Source organism: Phascolarctos cinereus, unplaced genomic scaffold, assembly GCF_003287225.1.
Source record: "Phascolarctos cinereus isolate Bilbo 61053 unplaced genomic scaffold, phaCin_HiC Scaffold_7;HRSCAF=346, whole genome shotgun sequence".
Classification (NCBI taxonomy): Eukaryota; Metazoa; Chordata; class Mammalia; order Diprotodontia; family Phascolarctidae; genus Phascolarctos; species Phascolarctos cinereus.
In genome coordinates, this window is record NW_027556180.1 from 103,491,850 (window position 1) to 103,505,643 (window position 13,794).

A 13,794-nucleotide genomic window follows, 5' to 3' on the forward strand; every position below is an offset into this window, starting at 1 on the left:
CTTGGGAAAGTGGTCACTGCTCTCTTGGTCTTCACTTCGGTCCTTACCTAGGAAAGGACTATGGTCCCCTGCAATACCAAGCAATAGCAGTTCTCTTTGCTTTGGAACTGTGGCTATGGCTCCTGCTCCCTGGTGACTGACCATCATCACTTCTTTTTGCCTTGGAACTGTGACTAGATCCGTATAAGGGCAATAGAATTTCCAATCAGTGCTTGCTGTACCCAGTGCCAGAAAAGGATCCTCTTTAATCTCTTTCTCACCAGTAGTCTGACCACCTTACCATCTCTAGGCTGAGAACTCTGGAAGTAGGTGTTGCTATTTCTGCTACTGCACTACTGTGGCTTCTCTTGCATGCTCAGCTTTTGTGGACTCCTGAATGACCTTCACCCCAGTGTTACAAAATTCTCTAGCTGACATCTTAGCTTTTCTTAGACCAAAAGCATGTCTTACACTGACATTTTGTTGGCTCTGTAACTCCAAAAGTTTGATTCGAGGTATTATTTTAAAGTTATTTGTAGGGGAATATTGAGAGAGTTCAGCTGGGTAGTTGCTCCTAATCTGACATCTTAGCTCCATTATGTTTCACATCTTAACTCAGTTCACAATACTGTGTACATCTTAAATTGCCATACGGTCTCCTCTAAATTAAAATACCCCCTTAAGGAAATCCTGCTATGTTGTGTCAAATATATAATGGTTTTCAAGGAAACAGAATTAGCTTAAGAAGGAAAATGTTATAGTTACTATTTTCTACTTATTAAAATATTTGTAGGAATTTATTTTTTAAAGTAAAAACAGAATCTGGCTTTAATGTGCTCTGAAGCTATAGCAAAAAAAAATCATGTAATTGTACTGCTGCTTTATTTAAATATTCTTTCCATGTGAGTGTCATTTTTCAATGAATTTATAAGTAAAGAAAGATACTTCAATCCTTCCACATATTGACAATGCTTGATTTAATCCATGGGATTGTTTCTTCAATGGAAGTAGTTCATGATTCAATCCATGCCTTAGGCATTTGTGAGTTATTGTGACTAAACTGTTCATAATCTGGTAGCCTTCCTGTTACCAAAGAGTCTCTTTAAATGTGAATAGGATGGAATTCTCACTATTTACCATACCCCAAACTCCATTTCCCATCACTTTCTTAGTATTGATTTTTGTTTTTGCCTTTAATTATTTTCCTCCTCATCTAGAACTCTTAGAATCTCTAAGTACCTTCAATACTCAGATCATCTGTAAACACATACATGAGACCTTTCCTGATTAGCCAGCTGCAAAAACTTACCTACAATCATTACTATACATAAATATGTGTTTATTTATATATCCACATGTAGTAAATATGAATGTAATCTTGACTAAACATATGTATACATGTTTTTCTCTTCTACCATAATGTGACTTTTTGCAAAAAGAAATATAATGTGACTTCATTGAGAATAAGGATTATTTCCATTTTTTTCTTTCAAATCCTCAGTACTTAGCACAATGCCTGTTACCTAGTAGGTCCTTCATTAATTCTTATTGATTTACTGATGAAAAATATCAGATTCATCATCACTTGTTCTTGTAGCTTGTGAGGATGTGACAGAGGTTTTGTTTCCTGAATTAATAATCAAGAACTCAGAGTAATCTTTAATCTACAGTGAAGAATTTGAACAGGATTTTAGTAGAATTTAAACAGGAAATTTTCATTTATATTAACTGTTCAGAAAATGTTACACCCATTCATTCTATAAATATAAAATTCAGCACTGACAAAGAGGGGCAGGTAATATGGCACTCATGCATCCTTGAGTGTCATAAGATAGCCTTTAGAAACATATTTCATAAAATAGCAAAGGGAAAAATCCAAGCATAGATAGAAACATTGCCAGTTCCAAAAACTCATATTACTAATATAAGTTAGTAATAACATTTGGGGTTAGAGTGTGATAAATGTAAGGCTGTAGTTTTGGTGTGTATAAGCTTTCACCAAGAACCAGAGAGGAAGGATTGTTCTGAATAAGTAGTACCCATTAAAGGCAGAGAGACAAGCTTGTGCAGAAATCATAGACTGTGATAACAAGCAATCCTAAAATTGTAAAAAAAAAAAATGAAGACAAGGAGGATTGATAGGGATGACGACACCTGCATCTCTAAGAATAAAAACTAGAGCCTCTCATTGTTCATAATTTCAAGTTCGAAGTATTATTTCCTCTAGATCATAATCTTTCTTAAGTTGCAGTTCCAATGACTATATTCTTTTCTTGGAGTCATACCTGGAGAACTCTGCTGTTTCAAGGCAGACTGACCTATGAGAATTTTCTCCAGCATGGTCTGCATGAATAACATTCTTCTTGCCATCACAATTTCCACCTCACCATGTGCATGTCATTTGAACCTAAGGTCTAGGTATTTAGGAATCTCATTTATGCATGAAAAGAATGGCTTGTATCTTAACTCAAAATCAATAACTGTGTGTTGTCAGTGGTACTGGCAGAATACTTTTTTGTCCCTCTTATGATAGGATGAGGGTTACCTGTTTTTTGTATCATGGATTTTCTCTAAAAGGAAAAGAAAAAAACCACAAGTCAGACCTAATTGACCCTCAGTGAAACTTCCTGGTCACCTAAGGAGAAAACAAGGTCCCATACACATAAATCCATTGAACTTGGTGGCTATCTAAATACCCTATAAGTAGCAATACTCGGCCCTTCTGAAAAATGGGTTTCCACTAGGGGTTCTACATTTTTGGGAACTAAATGCCACTGTATCCTAGTTTCATATCCTTCTATCAGAGGAAACTAAACTTCTTTCATTAACTATTCAATCACTTACAAGTGCTTCATTTCATCCTAAAATAAGACTTGAACTAAAAGGGCATAAATGTCAGGCTCACCCCCAACTACCCTAAATCTTTCAATCAAGATTATAACCACTTATTCCTCCTAAAGAGATAAATAAGTGACCTCTAATTGCTCTATATGTACAGAAATTAACAGAAGAAAAATGAAGTAGAAGTAGATATGTTGTTACAAGTGTTGATTATTTTCTTTTCTCTGAAAAAACAGAAATAAGAGTGATCTACTATAAACCCAAACTGCCCTAACCAATTAGGAGAGTAAATTGTTCCCATCTTCAGAAAAGGCAGTGGGGTAGAGAATAATGAATGTTAGCTCTCAGACTGAGATGTTTCTTTAAATAAAATCCTAAAGATAAGAAAATGGTAGTAGCAGGAGTGGAAACAACAAAAAAATGAGATATGGAGAAGCTTAGAGAGATATAACATTGCATGACAGAATTTCAGGACTTAAAAAGATATTAAAAGGTTAGAACAAGGGTCCATTCTATGGACCTTAAAGGGATAAATACAAAGTGTTTAGCATAGATTAAAGAAAAAATAAAACATCAGGTTAAGTAAGAAGTAGGAGAGGTATGTGTAGACCAGGGTTTTTTAAACTTTTTCCACTTATGACCCCTTTTCACCCAAGAAATTTTTCATGTAGCCCCAGGTATATAAATATATAAAATAGGTATACAAATAAAACATTTACTGATTAAAAAATCATAAAGAAATTTACTTTAAAACAATTCTTTGATATACATATAATTTTACCATTTTTTAAAGAAGAATGCAAATTTATATTCTAATGAGATGGATATGCTTGTTTATTTTTTACATAAAGAATTAAATCTTGGTGGAATATTTAATACCACAGGACATAGAGCATCTTCAACATTTTCAGAATTGATCAATAATTTATTGTTATAATCATTAATGCTGAGAATACCAATTCAGGTAAATACAAAGTACAAAATTGCAGATGTATGTTTAGGCCCATTTCAGAAATTTGTGGAAATTCTGTCCCATTCTCAAGTCAAAGTTAATTTAATGATTTTTTAAAAGGAAACACAAGCTTCATAACTCTGCAAATACTTCCTGAACTTTTAATGGCAGATGACTGACATTTTTTCAATTGCATATGATTTATGAACCCAACTTAGTTTTTTTTAGAATAAAAATTTGAAGGAAGTATTTCTGAAATTGTTTCCAAGCACTTCAGATGATTAATTATAACTCTTACAATTAAATCTTAGGGAAGGTTATTTTTAATTATAAAATTATCTGTAGCTACAAACATTTCTAAAGAACCATGTGCACCCTATTCTTCCATATAATAACATTTTTAGTAAAACTTTCAATTTCATCATTTAACATACACGTTAAAGTTTTCCCTTGAAGAGACATGTTTGAGTCATTGAGTTTTTCAAAAATATCTGACAAATAATACAGTTTTGAAAACCATAAGTCATTATAAAGAATGAGGAAAATCAGATTTCTGCTCAGTCAAAATACAAATTCATCTTTCAAGTTCAATAATCTGTTTAAAATCATCTCTCTTCAAAGTCACCTTACAGAGTGTGGAGCCAAGATGACAGAGTAAAAGCAATGACTTGCTTGAGGTCTCCCCCAAACCCCTCCAAATACCTGTAAAAATGATTCTAAACAAATTCTAGAGCAGCAAAACACACAAAAAGACAGAGTGAGACAAATTTCCAGCCTAGGACAACCTGGATGGTTGATGGGAAAGGTCTGTTGCCCCAGGCTGGGAGAAGAGTGCAGTTTAGCATGGGCCATGCAGGCAAAGACAGGGCCAGAGAAAACCCAAAGCAGGATTCAGGGAACTGAATCAATGGCAGCCATGGCAGTTTCCAGCCTTCTCAACCCACAAATGCCAAAGAAAACTTAGAAGGTCAGTAAGAAAGGTATGTCCAACCTGGGTGAAAGAGAAGAGAGATCTGGCCACAGCCAGGGTACAACCCCAGGGTGAGGGCAGCAGCATGTGCTTCTAGAACTCTCAGCCCACAGACAGTGGGGAGATTGAGTAGTTCATCATAGGGGTATTGCAGGGATCTCTTTGCTGGAGCTGAGGCAGGGTTCTCTTGCTTTGACTATGCTTGGATCTGGGTGGTAGGCCTGGGTGGCAGTCCTGATGAGAGGAGGAGTGCTGGCATGGAAGAGCTTGTGGTAGTGGTAGAGACGGAATCTTCACAGTCCCAAAGCAGAAAAGAGGGATTATGGTCACTCAGAGACCACAGCACAGGCCAGGAAAGGAGGAAACACCTCACCTTTGATCATACCACCTTGGAAGAACTGAAAATGTGCAGGTCCTTAGAAGTATCTCCGAAAGCAACTGCACAAAGCAACTGAAGCTTGAGACAGCACACACTCCACACTGGAAGCAGCGCCCTACCTTAATAAAGAGTTAAAAAGTGAAGTAATTGGCTGGGAACATGAGCAAACTGTGGGGAAAAAAAACAAAAATCACCTCAGACTATTGAATCTTACTTTGGTGACAAAGAAGAGCAAAACATACAATCAGAAGAAGATAACAAAGTCAAAGCTCCTGCTTTCAAAAACTCCAAGAAAAATATGGTCTCAGGCCACGGAAGAGCTCTAATTTTTTTATTTTTGTTTTTGTTTTGGCAAGGCAAATGGGATTAAGTAACTTTCCCAGGGTCACACAGCTAGTGAACATAATGTGTCTGAGGCCAGATTGGAACTTAGTTCCTCCTGATTCCAGAACCAGCACTTTATCCACTGCACCACCTAGTTGCCCCTCAAAACAGCTTTTGAAAAGCAAGTAAGAGAAATAGAGGAAAATCTGAGAAGAGAAATGAGAGTGATGCAAGAAAGTCATGAAAAATGACTCAACTGCTCACTAAAGGAGACCTCAAAAATGCTGAAGTAAATAATAACTTAAAAAATATACTAATCCAAATGGCAAAAGAGGTCCAAAAAGCCAATGAGGAGAAGAATGCCTAAAAAAGCAGAATCAGCCAAATAGAAAAAGAGATCCAAAAGCACACTGAAGAAAAATAACTCTTTAAAAATTAGAATGGAGCAAATGGAAGCTCTTTGAGAACTATATAAGAAATCAAGAAATTATGAAACAAAGCCAAAAGAATGAAAAAAAAAAGATGACAAAGTGAAATGTCTCATTGGAAAAACAACTGCCCTGAGGGGCAGTGAGGTGGCACAATGGACACAGTACTGGCCCTGAAGTCAGGAGGACCTGAGTTCAAATCTGGCCTCAGACCAAACACTTGGCACTTACTAGCTGTGTGACCCTGGGCAAGTCACTTAACCCCAATTGCCAGAAAGAAAGAAAGAAATACAGAAAGAAAGAAAGAAAGAAAGAAAGAAAGAAGGAAGGAAGGAAGGAAGGAAGGAAGAAAGAAAGAAAGAAAGAAAGAAAGAAAGAAAGAAAGAAAGAAAGAAAGAAAGAAAGAAAGAAAGAAAGAAAGAAAAAAGAAAAAGAAAGAAAGAAAAGAGAAAGAAAAAAGAAAGAAAAACAAGTGACCTGGAAAATAAAACCAGCAGAGATAATTTAAAAATTATTGGGCTACCTGAAAGCCATGATTAAAAGAAGAAGAGCCTAGACATCTTCTTCCAAGAAATTATCAAGGAAAACTGTCCTGATATTATAAAACCAGAGGATAAAATAGAAATTGAAAGAATCCACCAATTACCTCCTAAAAGAAGTCCCCAAAGGAAAACTCCTAGAAACAGTATAGCCAAATTCCAGAGTTCCTGGGTCAAGGGGAAAATATTGCAAGCAGCCAGAAAGAAATAATTCAAGTATTGTGGAAACAATCAGAATAACACAAGACTTAGCAGCTTCTACATTAAGGGATCAGAGAGTTTGAGTATGATTTTCTGGAGGTCAAAGGAGCCAGGATTAAAATCAAGAATCACCTACCCAGCAAAACTGTGCATAATCCTTCAGGGAAAAATGGACATTTAATGAAATAGAGGACTTTCAAGCATTCCTGATGAAAAGACCAGAGATGAATAGAAAGTTTGACTTTCAAATACAAGACTCGAGAGAAGCATGAAAAGATAAATGGGAAAGAGAAATTATAAGAGATTTATTGTAGTTGAACTCTTTAAATTCCCACATGGAAAGATGACAGTTGTAACTCATGAGACTTTCTCAGTATTTAGGTAATTGGAAGGAGTAGATAGATAGATAGATAGATAGATAGATAGATAGATAGATAGATCAATAGATAGATATAGACACAGGTCACAGGATGAGTTGAATGTGAAGAGATGATATCTAAGAAATAAAACTAAAGGGTGAGAGAGGATTAGACTGGGAGAAGGAGCCAGAGAGAAGTAGAATGGGGTAAATTATCTCATATAAAAGAGGCAAGAAAAAGCTTTTACAGTGGAGAGTAAGAGGTGAGAAGTGAGAGGGAATGAGTGAATCTCTCATCAGATTTGGCTTAAAGAGAGAATAACATACACACTCAGTTAGGTATGGAAATCTATCTTACCCTACAGGAAAATAGAGGGAAGGAGATAAGAGAGGGAAGGATGATAGAAGGTAGTGCAAATTGGGAGAGAGGGTAATCAGAAGAAAATGCTTTTGAGGAGGGACAAGGTCAAAGGAGAAAATAGAATAAACACTGGGCAGGACAGGATGGAGAGAAATATAGCTAGTCTTTTACAATATGACTATTATTGAAGTATTTTACATGACTACACATGTATGACCTACATTGAATTACTTGCCTTCTCAATGAGGGTGTGTGGGGAGGCCGGAAGGGAGAAAATGTGGAACTCGAAGTTTTAAAAGCAAATTTTAAAAACTGTTTTTACATGTAACTAGGAAATAAGATATACAGGCAATGGGGTATAGAAATCTATGATGCTGTACAGGAAAACAGAAAAAGAAGGTGATAAGAGAAGGGGGAATGATATAAAGAAGGGTACATTGGGAAAGGAGTATTCAGAATACATATTGCTTTGTGTTGGGGGAGGGGAGATATGGGGTGAAAATTTGGAACTTGAAATATTGTGGAAGTGAATGTTGAAAATGGAAAATTAATTAACAAAAGTAAAAAAAGAAGAGAAAAGAAAAGAAAGTCACCTCACCTCTGCATGTACTAATAAGTAACTGGATTTGCAACTGGAATGCATGTTTTTCCAAAGGTTTGAAGGGCATGGCTTTTAATGAAGTTAATGATTTTGATAGCATTGTGAAGCACAACATCTAACTGGCTGTATTTTTTGGCTATGAGTGCTTCCCAATGGCTCATGTAGTGAGTAAAAGTGATATGTTCATTGCTACCAGTTTCAACTTTTTCTTCAAATTCAATGTTCTTGCCTATCATTGCTCCAGCACAGTATAGTACAGACTCCAATACAATTTTTCCACTGTAAACTTTTATTTGTGAAAAATTCAGCAACTTTAAAATATATCTCTTCCCCTCTTGCATATCCTTCCAAAGAATGACTAAACAATAATTGCTCATGTATGCCTCCTTCATAAACATATCTTACATAAAGTAACAACTGTGCCATGTTAGACATATCAGTTGTTTCATCAAACTGAATCACAAACTTTGGTCTGTTCTTAAGCCTGATAATAACCTGCTGGTTATTGATAATAACCTTCCTAATTTCAGAAAATTTTTGGAAATGTTATCATTTGATAAAGGAATTTTATGAATTTTATCCCCATACCTTTTTCTTTTGAACTATTTCTGACAGCTTAATAGCAGCAAGTAACACAAGATCTTCTGTCAGGTAGGACTTTTTGGTTTTTGTAATTAAATAAGAATTAATAAGAAATTAAATAAGAAGTTTCATAAGCTGCAAGTAAATACCTTGCATTGACAATAACAAATTTCTCAAAACATTGTTTTTTTTTATTTGAAGACTTTAAAAGTCGTTCAAAATATTCTTTTGGTTTATTTCAGTATGCTGCAAGCTTGGTATTAAGATATCAGTTTAGTTTGGCTAGTTTCATGCTCTCCACACCTAAAACTTCATTACAAATTAAGCAAATAGTTTTTTTCCAATACCATCATCATTATTGGAAGTAAACCTATATTGCAAAAATGATTCAAAATATTTTCTTTTTATTGTCAATTTAGGTGTACTACAACGTTGTTGTGAAGACTCTGCCACATTGTGATCAGTATTTTTACCTCTTCTGTCTAAATTTAGCTACATATCCATAACTGAAAAATATTTGTCCTAAACTATATATATATATAAATATTGCTAACAATTTCTCAAATGAATGTTAGCTTTAGTGCATGAAATTTCATTTGTTTGTGCTTAATTTAAAAAGTTCATGTTCATATAGCAGTTACAGCAGAGAAATATTATTAAAGGGTTTTGTCTTTACTTGCTGCAATTAAACACTTACATTTCTATAAAAGAAGATAACAGCAGTTTATAAAACAAAATATTCTAAAGCATTAAATTCCAAAGATATACCAATCTGATACTTACATGCTGAAGAATAACAGTAGGAAAATATTAGAAGTCTTAATTTTCCATAATTTAAATGTTATGTTTCTGTAAGAGCAGAAAACTTTGTATGTGCAGTAAAAAACACTGCAATTTATACATACAATAGTCTGAAACCTGAACTGATGTGTTTCTGGCAGCATTAATTGCTGTTGTTTGGCATGATGACATAGTACAAGTGTGCATATTGTGTGTTCATAATGAAAATGATAGTGAAGCTGAGTGATGCAACACTGCAACACTACCAAAAATACTTCAGATTCATTATATGTTTGATTTTGAATTACTATTTGGTCATTGCACATTCAGAAACCTTTTACTGTTGCCAAATTTTTCACAATCCTCACATTCAGTTACACAACCCCATATGGGGTCATAACCCACACTTTAAGAAGTACTTCTCTAGACAACTTTTAATTTGATAAAAAAAAAAAAACAGAGAAGTTATTTAAAAAAAAACAAATTGCAAACTCAATGTAAGCTGAGAGAGAGGACAGCAAAATTCAATATGATTGTAGTGTAAATTAAATGAACAAAATGGAGAATGAGTAATTCCTAGTCTTTCTGTGTTTTACTTTTATCAACTAAAACCTTGTGTATTTTACCCAGGATTGGGGATTACAATTTAGTAGGAAGATTTGGGTGCTGAGGGTGGGCAGGAATGTGAAAGAACTATAGATAATGTCATATGAAGATCAGTTAAAAGGCCTATGGAGGTTTAGTCTCAGAAAGAATTGTTTAAATGGAGCTGAACAAATGTCTTCAAATTTAACTTGTTAAATTTAACCTAAAGATCACAAAACAGTCTAGTTTATCTGTAATTACATGCTCTGTCTTTTTTAATGCTTTTACTTTCTTTTCTTTCTATTTTTTTTAAGTATCACTACTGGTACTTTGCCCCAGACTAAAAGAACTCAAATGCTTGGAAAAAAAAGCCCTCCATGGTAAGAAGTATGGAAAAATGATAGAAATCTATACATCAAACAAGCCTTAAAATAGTGTCTTAGAGTAGAGTTTCAGGAGGAACTTCCCAGCACAATTTTCTGCTTTCATCAGTGTGTGTTACAGATGCCAGAAGGAAAGGGGAAAATGTGTTAAGGAGTAAAAAGACAATAAGTACAAGTAAATAAATCAGAATTGGGAGTGAAGTTGCTGAGAAATGTGATGACAATGGGAATTGGAGTCATTTGTTGGAAATATCACTTTCCTTGTATAAGCATCACTGCCATAATTCAAAACAAAATCTTCAAGGTTATAGCAATTTTTATAACACTGAATTAAAAGATACATGCTAAGATATTTGCCAAATACACTTCCTAAATGTTAATAGAGGTAGTGAGGTAAAATAGCCATGTTAAGTGCCACAGAGGAGGGAAATGGATCACTTATAAATGTAGTAATAAGCTATGAATAAATACCCTACATATTTTTGAAGTTGTAACTCATGGAGAGAAGACAGCAGGCACAACAGTGAACCAGACAGCTGACTTCTTCTTCCTGTGAGCAATTTTCTGCTGCTGTAAAATCAAAATTTTGGGATAATGACATCAGTTTGGAACAGTGGTAAGAGCTTTAGAGTATTGTAAGATCATACATTTATTGCAAAAGTTGAAGAGGGTTTGTAAGAATGCAATAAAAAATAATAGCATTGCCAGAAAATATGACAATTCATGTTATAATGGTTTTCACTCTCATCTTTTCTCCAATTCCTGGGAATATTATGCAACATCATCCATCTAACATAGTGTTATGTAGACATTTTAGGAAAGACACTAATTTTGAGAGCTTCAAAATGAGAACAACTATCATGAACTTTGGGTTTGTACCACCTAATTTTGTTAAATGGATTTTTTGGTCTGAAGAAGAGAAGACTCATGGAGAACATGATGTTTGTCTTTAAGCCCTATATAGGGCTATTTGGTAGAATGTAGATTAGAGATTTGCATTGTTCTGATTAGCCACAGAGTCTGGAACAAGGAACGATTGGTATAAGTGGCAAAAATGAAAATTTAGGATAAATGTAAAAATAAATCTTTCTAAGAATTAAACTATTATCAAATAAAATGGGTTGCCTTGGTTTTTAATATATACCTCTCTCAATCTTCTTCCACTCCCTACTATCTCCCCACCCCCAAAAAATAATGCATTGAAGTTGTCAAGGAAATCTTCATTTTACAGAGACTTAAACTGTGACCCAGACAGACTGAGTTCACTTTCCCCTTTGAGATTCTCTGATACTGTGACTTATTCTACCAAATATAGTCATTATCCCTGCCTTAATAGTGGCAAACAATGTAAAACTAAGGTAACAGTTGATTCACTCAGTACCATACATCATCTGAATAGGTGCCCTCCAAAAAAACATTCATTTTACTTCAAGGAAACTATCAATTATCATTAAATGTTGGGAAATTATTTAAAGAGAGATAAATCTAACTGTAGATGTCTACATTTTTTTTAATTTTTTGAGACTTGATCTACTTCTCTTGCCTAAATTGTAGGTCTCATTTTACTATTGATTGGCACAGGTATTTTGACACACACACACACGTACCTGTTTGTGTATATATATGCATATATACATACATATACACATATATATACATACATATACATATATATGTATATATACAATACATATACATATACATGTTTTTTTCCTTTGGGCAGATTTCTCCTCCTAGGTTGACTTGTTTTCCTCTTATTACTGCCAAACTTAGCATAGCGTGGACACCAGATCATCCTACATCTCTGCAGCTCAGAGCTCTTGATCACAAGTGATCCACCAATCTCAGCATCCTCAATATCAGGAATTACAGGTATGTGCCACCCAGACTTGGCCACATTCTAACCAAAGAAAGAAGAGGCTTATTATGTCCTACTTGCCATATACTTCATTGCATGATGACACATTCAAATATTTGGAGCAAAAACTGCTCAGCAATACCACTGTAATATCATTTTTATCAATGTTTTAAGGTAGAATGTCATTAAAAATTTTAAATCTATGGGTCAGCTGCATTTATAGATTTTAATAGAAGCTTTGCTTAAAGCTGAAGGAAAATGAAATACAATAATGCTTGTAGCAACTGAACTCTGAAATTTATCTATTCAAGGTCTGTGCAGCTGTGTGACTTGGAATGGCTAGTAACTGGCCTTCCAGGTTGGATACAGTTTGTTATGATTGAAGAGACTTCTTGCAAACAGTAGTGGTGGATTTCTAGGAGATTTGCTCAAAGTAATTTCATATTACTTCAAAGATAAATGTTAAGGCTAGATTTTTACAACATAAAGCAATATAAAACAAAACAAACAAAAACAAAAAGAAAAAAGGAGAAAATTTTAAGTGAATACAAACTGTGTTAAAAAGTCAATCATTCAGATGTCAATATTTGTTCTTCTCAGATACGTCTTCAATGCTTACAGAATATGTAAACTTTGCATATATCAAGAACTTATTCTTCTCAGTTTCACCATTATACTTTCATATTCCAGTTTTCCAATCTTCAACATCCTCAACAATTTACCTAGGATTTTTTTTTTTTTATTGAACACAGAATGTGTTCTGTGAATATATCCTTCCCTAATTTCACCCAACATGAATCTGTTCATTGCTCTTCAGATCAATCTCAGCGTTGATTCCTTGGAGCTTGTGATAATTCGGGGAACTCAGTTTGATAGAATGATGAGGAGAGATTCTGCAATGAAAAAAAAAATAGGCCTCTTATACTACATAGTGGCTTGGGATCGCAAAAGCAAATATACAATTTTCCAAGTACATCCAAATTACTCTTTTCCTCCTAATCAATTAAATACCAAACTCAAGTCTATCTTCAAAGTAATACATGCACACTTATGCATATGTGTTCATACACATATGTAAAAACATCTGAATGTATTCTATTATATCCAAGACAATTTAAAATCTTTGGACCAGAAACTTTTATTTTTTCCTTGCATCCCTGGAATTAACATAGTTTCTTGCATTGAAAAGGAATTTGATAAAAGCTTATTAAATGGAATTGAATATTATCATAAAACTAGCATATCTGTTGGACCTCTCTTCATTTCAAAATGTAAGTTATGATCAATAAATATGGTGGTATTTTTTATTCTCTTAATATTTTAGTATCTTATAAGATTTCACTTTTGTAGTCAGTTTTAGTAAATCATGAAGTCTTCTGGTTCCTTGCTCTTATTTTTGTTAAGAACATGCTCCATTCTCATAAAGGTTTTAGGAAGATGAAAAAATGGGTATATGACCAAGCATTGATGTTCTTTTCATTACCTTTTTGAATACTTAGATAATCTTTTATTTTCCCCACTGTTTTGGTATCTTCTCTCCCTGAGATATGTTATAAATCTTTTCTTCAATGTTTTTAAGATTGCACAGATTTAAGCCATTTTTACTTGTTCTTGTTTACCCATTCTTGCCAACTTCAACTTTGGAATTTCACTTCCACTCATTTGGTTTATTA